This window comes from Dama dama, chromosome 33 (genome assembly GCF_033118175.1).
Source record: "Dama dama isolate Ldn47 chromosome 33, ASM3311817v1, whole genome shotgun sequence".
In the NCBI taxonomy this organism is placed as follows: domain Eukaryota; kingdom Metazoa; phylum Chordata; class Mammalia; order Artiodactyla; family Cervidae; genus Dama; species Dama dama.
Window position 1 is genome coordinate 42,712,371 of NC_083713.1, and position 6,963 is coordinate 42,719,333.

Below are 6,963 nucleotides of genomic sequence, written 5' to 3' on the forward strand. Positions count from 1 at the left end.
CTCGGTTCTTCATAATTTTCTCAACTGTTTTTAATTCAGGTGTTCCACTGTCACTTGAATAAGTTTTTAAAGGATTTGACATTTTTTCTGACTCTCATTCTCTCCTCCTGTTCTTTCTTCCACTCACAGCCCTTGACTTCTTATCCTCTCTTTTCCCAATGTTCTTTGAGAGTGAGGTCTTAGATGGACAAGTGCTTCACATTTTTTAAATAGCATTCAAGTATTGTAAAGATCATAAGCACATGGAAGAAAGTAAAAAGGAAAAATAGATCCAATCATTAAATATTACAGATAAAAAGCAAGTATTTTCTTTGGCTACAAAATTTCAAGTAACTTTCAATGTTTTCTCAAAATTGTAGTCTCTATACTGAAATATGGAAAACATAATTTTTATGAAAAATTCATAATTTGTTATAGTTTTCAGGTCAATTGTTATCACATTAATTCTGTCAACGTAAGGTCCTTGGCAGGAGGAGAAGAGGACGACAGAAGATGAGATGGTTGGATGGCATTATCAATTCAATGGACATGTGTTTGAGCAAGCTCTGGGAGTTGATGATGGACAGGGAAGCCTGGCGTGCTACAGTCCATGGGGTCACAAAGAGTCGGACACGACTGAGTGACTGAACTGAACTGAACTGATATTTCTTAAAACAAATATTTTGGACTATAAATTCTAAATTGCCAAATTATATTTATTGGTGGACTTCCCTGGTAGCTCAGCTATCAGTGAAGAATCTGCCTGCAATGCAGAAGACCCTGGTTTGATCTCTGGGTTGGAAGGATCCCTTTGAGAAGGGACAGGCTACCCACTCCAGTGTTCTGGCCTGGAGAATACCATGGATTGTATAGTCCATGGTGTCACAAAGAGTTGGACATGACTGAGTGACTTTCACTTTCACTTTTGTATTTATTTGTATAAACTGATATAGAAAAGAATTAAATACATAAACTAGTTTCCATAAGATCACTGTAGTAAATGTTTTTATTATATTTTTGCAATTAAAATTTGCTACATGACTACCAAAGACAGCAGTCAGTGAATCTCAGCTTCATCAAACTAGAGTTTGGCAATTCTTTATGTAGAGGATATTATTTAGAAATTTCTTTGCCTTGTGAACTGACAGAGTACAAGTTGATTGGCCTTCAGGCCTGGGATCTTGGGTCAGGCCATAGATAAAGTTCAGTGGCTAAGAAAGAGGTCAGTGATTGCTATTTATAATTTGTTTTCTGATAATTTTATCATGCACACGTACTTAGAGGTCATGGGTTGCAGTTCATAAATTGAAACAAGTGAATAAAAATGTGTAAAACTAATTGTCAGTTTTCAAACCACTAAGATATTTGTTATATCCATTTAAATTAGTATGACTTTATGCATTAACTTTAAAGCTGAGGTGGACAATAGCAAAATATCATCCTGTATGTGTTCCTTTATGAATTTTCAGATATGAGCATTTATGAAATGACATTGATAAGGAAATACAAAAGACAACAGAAAATGTAAAGGTAACTATTTTCATATAAATCTGACTCATGATTCTTCATCGCTATTTTTTTTATTTCTTAATGATCAAGAATTTAAACAATTATTTCATTTTTTCTATGCATAATAAAATGATTCATCTAAAACATACATATGTTTGAGAAAACATATATCAATACCTTTTTGAGATCAAATGTTTTATTCTGCTTGATTGAAAAACACAAGTTCTATACTGAATTTCTTGTAGCTTTCCTAGCAAATTTTACTTTTTATTTAGCTAGGAAAATTCTTGAAGCTTGGGAAACATAACGTATAGCAATGGTTAAAAGAATATTTTACTAAAACACAACATTAAGAATAAGCTTTAAAAAAACAAAACAGAATAATCATTAATTAAATCAAAATGTCACCAGATATAAAATAAAGAGATTAAATTAATTCTGAAAATCCTTTCACATATTTTCTTTTGCTTGATGGTCATAGAATTCTGTGTTGATGGGAAATAAAAGGTCATTTCCAATAATGACAATTGCAAAACCCAAATCTAACCAAATTGAGCACATAAAAACAGGCTTGAGATTTCAGAAGCATAGCTATTTTTACCATAGCTTTACTATGTAGAGGACAAAGTAAGGAAAGCTTTTCTTGGAATTCTGATCTTGAAAATCTAAAAGTAAGTTAATAGTACACAGTAAATAATATATCTTCCAAGTGTATGTGTGGCAACATAAGTGGATATTTGATGTTGAATTTGGGGCAGAAGGGAATGGCAACCCACTCCAGTATTCTTGCTAGAAAATCTTATGGATAGAAGAGCCTGGCAGACTACAGTCCTTGGGATCATGAACAGTCAGATATGATTTAGTGACTAAATCACGACCAGGATATCCATTACTGGAGGTCACTTTTTGCCATGTTCCCTTTAATGATAGGTCTATATCTGGTTTAAATAAGTATGAGTGTTATAATGACTATATTTTTTTCTAAATAATGCAATTTTAGATATATTCCTTCTACAATGTTTAAATGTCATGTAGAAGATGAGCATGGGATTAGGGATAGGGTGTTGATGCCTCTAATAGCACATAAACTACATTTGTGGAAGATTAATTGATAATGTGACTGTTGCTAGAGAATGTGAGGTTTCTGAAAAAATGAGTGATCACAAAAAGTGACCAATTTTACTTGGCATAAGAATCCACAGTAAGAAAGAATGATGTGTGCACAGGTCAGACCCGGTGTGATCACTGTTTGCTAGGAGGCTGAATAGCAGTGTAGTTAAAAATTAGAGCATTGGAATTGGACTGTATTCCAACTCCAATTCCAACTTTAGCTCTGGCTCAGTCTAGCTCTATATTAACTGATTGGAAACTACTTAAACTCTCCAAACTCCAATTTCCTTATATAAGTTGAATTAATAAAGCAGTTGGTGTAAGGAGTAAAATAGACTGTGTGTATGAAACTCAGAATAGTGACTGACACATTTAAGTGTCCAATAGATGTTAATATGTTAAATGTATTTAAATCTCACACTATTCTGTAATATGTTTTCTATGATAAGATTTAACATACTATAAAATAGAATGTTTATATGGTCACTGTATAGAAGGTATTTTAGAGACATTAATTGAAGATTACTTTTGTGTCCAAGCATAATTTCTCCCTCAAGGGGGAGCAGGCTTTTCCATAGACTTTAGGACTATTAAATCTGTAAAGTGATCATTCAGCCCACAAACTATAATGTGGTGGCAACTGTTGCTTCCTTACCACACTTCCATAGATTCAGCCAATGAGAAAACAAGGAGCCCAAATGAATCCACAAAGTATTGTTACACAGTTTCATGGACTCACAAAGAAACTTGGAGCTATACCTTAAAATGGGGCAAAGTAGACCTGCATGCTACTGCAACTAGGAATATGGATGAGAAATAGTCTTGTGGAATTCTCCCATAAAATATAGATGAGAAATTGAATGCAATAGCCGTGTATTAGGATTTGAAGGACATTTAACCAAACCTTGGTCAGATTGTGGTCAAGCATTTCCTATGTGATTTTTGTGGTTATGTCCATGGTCTCCAGGTTACCGGAGCAGACTGTATCTCTATAAAACCAATTAGATTAAGAAGAGAACCAAAAGCTGGAAAAAGTTATTGATCTGTTTCAATCTCTTTAAGAGCTTCCCAAGTTCAACATCCATTCTTACACATACAGCACTCTTACCATAACATTGCCGTGATTATACCTCCAAGATTGGGGGGAAAAAAAAGGGTCAGTAGGACTGAGCCTCTCCTTGTCTTTGTCAAAACAAACATACATTTGATCAATACTGAAAGACTACAGTTTTCTGACATGTACACTTCCATGCACTATTGGGTATACTATTTTTTTCTGCTCTGAATTGGCAGAGGTGAATTCAGAGCAGAAAGCATCTTATTTATCATTTACAATTATCTTTTTTTTTTTTTTTCATTTACAATTATCTTAAGTTCACAAATGTGCTCTTCTTTCTTACTTTCCCATCAGATGATCCTCACTGTTCTGTGCCTTGGATATATTTCTCTTGTGTTCACCTCAATAAACTATTATTTCTCTTTACACATTTATCTCTGCTAATAAGCTATAACACCTTTGAACTCATGGTTCATGAGTTCATGAACTCAAGTTCATGGCTGATGGTTTTGCATTCCTGGCATAGAGTTCTTTAAGTTTTTGTTAAATTGAATTGAGTTGAATTTAATTGAATAGCTGTGTATTTTTCTATGGAACTATCCACACTCCTCCCTCACTTTACTTCTAACCAATGATAGGTATTGGAGAGAGAGACAGTTTTAAGGGCATGTTCTTCTGAAATGGAGCAGAGTGGGGGACGACAGAGGGTGAGATGGCTGGATGGCATCACCGACTCGATGGGCATGAGTTTGAGTAAACTCCGGGAGTTGGTGATGGACAGGGAGGCCTGGCGTACTGCGATTCATGGGGTCGCAAAGAGTCGGACATGACTGAGCGACTGAACTGAACTGAACTGAATGTTAAATGACCCACAAAGAGAACAATGCCTAGAATTAGGCCATAAAAGCATAGTACTCAAACCAATAAACTCACCATCTTGAAATCTGTAATGACTAGAAATATATTTCCCTTTTTTTGCTGTGGTTTAGCTTTAAGAGGTCTGTATTTCAAGACTTACAGGTAACTGATACCATTAAAATATAGTCAAATATCATTTTTATTCATCTATTTAGTGAAGGAATTAAAACTAACATTAATTCATATTATCTTATACTTTGAAATAGTAATAAATTGTACTGAAAAGTCAAGTAAATAGAGGTTATGGACTTTCTCTGTTCTATTAGATGTTATGTCCAAGGAAACAAAACTGTTTCCAAGAAAGTAAACAGTTATCTCATAACAGGCTCTTGGTGGAATTAAGATTGTCATATATTTCATTTAATATTTGTTGCAAATTACAACAAATATTTGTTGTAAATTAATTCAAATATGAAGTTTTTTAGTTGATCTGTTTGCTTTTCCTCAGGTGGGTCAAGTTTTGGCTAGACATGATAATGTCATATATATGCTAACCTACCATTGTTTTCTAAACTTGTCAGATAATAATAATCACTGGGATACTTGTTATAGCTCTAGATTATCAGTTCAATTTGAAGAATTTGTGTTAGACTTTGAGAATCTGTTTATTTTAACATGAAGTCCAGATAATTCTTATTTTTTGACACCCTTAGACTACTGCATCTTTGTACTATTTTAATGAACAAAAATATCCAGAAAACTTGCAGGTCTATTTGGTCAAAATCACTCCTTTTCCTTTAAGATATCTTCTTTCCTTTCCAGATTTATCTCTCACCATTAATCTATTTTTTAAGAATTCGTTATGTTGGACTGCCTGCATGATCCCTTTTCTTTTGCTACGCTGTTCCTGCACTTCAAATCCTGCTGCCTATGAATTTCCTTCAGCTGGCTGACCACACTTATCTGAGACTTAAATTTACTGTCCTACTGGAATCATTCCTTGACATCTTATGACTGAGATGTCTCTATTGTACTCAAAACCACCTGTGCCTACCACAGTGCTCAGCATTTTTCACTGTACTCTTTACTTTTACATCTCCTCATCTAGAAGATAGATTCTTGTGGGCAGGCAAACAATGAGTTACTCTCTGTGTTCCCAGACTAGCCTAGATCTAACTTACAATGAATGTCTAATAATGTTTACTAAAAGAATGAGAAGTGCAAATTGTTTAAATGCTATCTTCATAGTTTAAATCTCTAAACATGCATCTCTTAAAAGGAATATGTCTTTTTATTTTCTTCTTGATATGTCTTCCATCTACATGAACAACTGTCATGGCTAGTTCTATATTATTAGCAAGAGGCTATTAACACAAAAATTTGATTAGTTTTAAATGCATGGCATCCAGTCCCATCACTTCATGGCAAATAGATTGGAAGTCAGTGGAAACAGTGGCTGACTTTATTTTTCTGGGCTCCAAAATCACTGCAGATGATGATTGCAGCCATGAAATTAAAAGACACTTACCCCTTGGAAGGAAAGATATGACCAAACTAGACTGCATATTAAAAAGCAGAAACATTACTTTGTTAACAAAGGTCCATCTAGTCAAGGCTATGGCTTTTCCAGTAGTCATGTATGGATGTGATCGTTGGACTATAAAGAAAGCTGAGCGCAGAATTGATGCTTTTGAACTGTGGTGTTGGAGAAGACTCTTGAGAGTCCCTTGGACTGCAAGGAGATCCAACCAGTCCATCCTAAAGGAGATCAGTCCTGAATGTTCATTGGTAGGACTGATGTTAAAGCTGAAACTCCAATACTTTGGCCACCTGATGTAAAGAACTGACTCATTTGAAAAGACACTGATGCTGGGAAAGATTGAGGGCAGGAGGAGAAGGGGACAACAGAGGATGAGATAGTTGGATGGTATCACCAACTCAATGGACATGGGTTTGGGTGGACTCCGGGAGTTGGTGATGAAAACAGGGAGGCCTGGTATGCTGCAGTTCATGGGGTCACAAAGAGACAGACATGACTGAGCGACTAAACTGAACTGAACTGAAAAATTATGAAATAGTATATATATGCAAATAGTATAAGGAAGTGTAAATTAAACGTGAGCTTTCTTACCATCTCTAGTTCATGATAGATAACCATTGTTACCAGTTTCTTATTTGTATTTCTAGAAATGTTAATATACATAAAACATATATGTGCATGCATGCTAAGTCACTCCAGTTACGTCCAACTCTTTGTGACCCTAAGGACCATAGCCTGCTAGGCTTCTCTGTCCATGGGATTCTCCGAGCAGGAATACTAGAGTGTGTTGCCATGCCATCCTCCAGGGGAGCTTCCCAACTCAAGAATCATACCCGTGTCTTTACATCTGCTAAATTGGCAGGTGGGTTCTTTAGCACTAGCTCCAGCTGGGAAGCCCAAAGCATATATC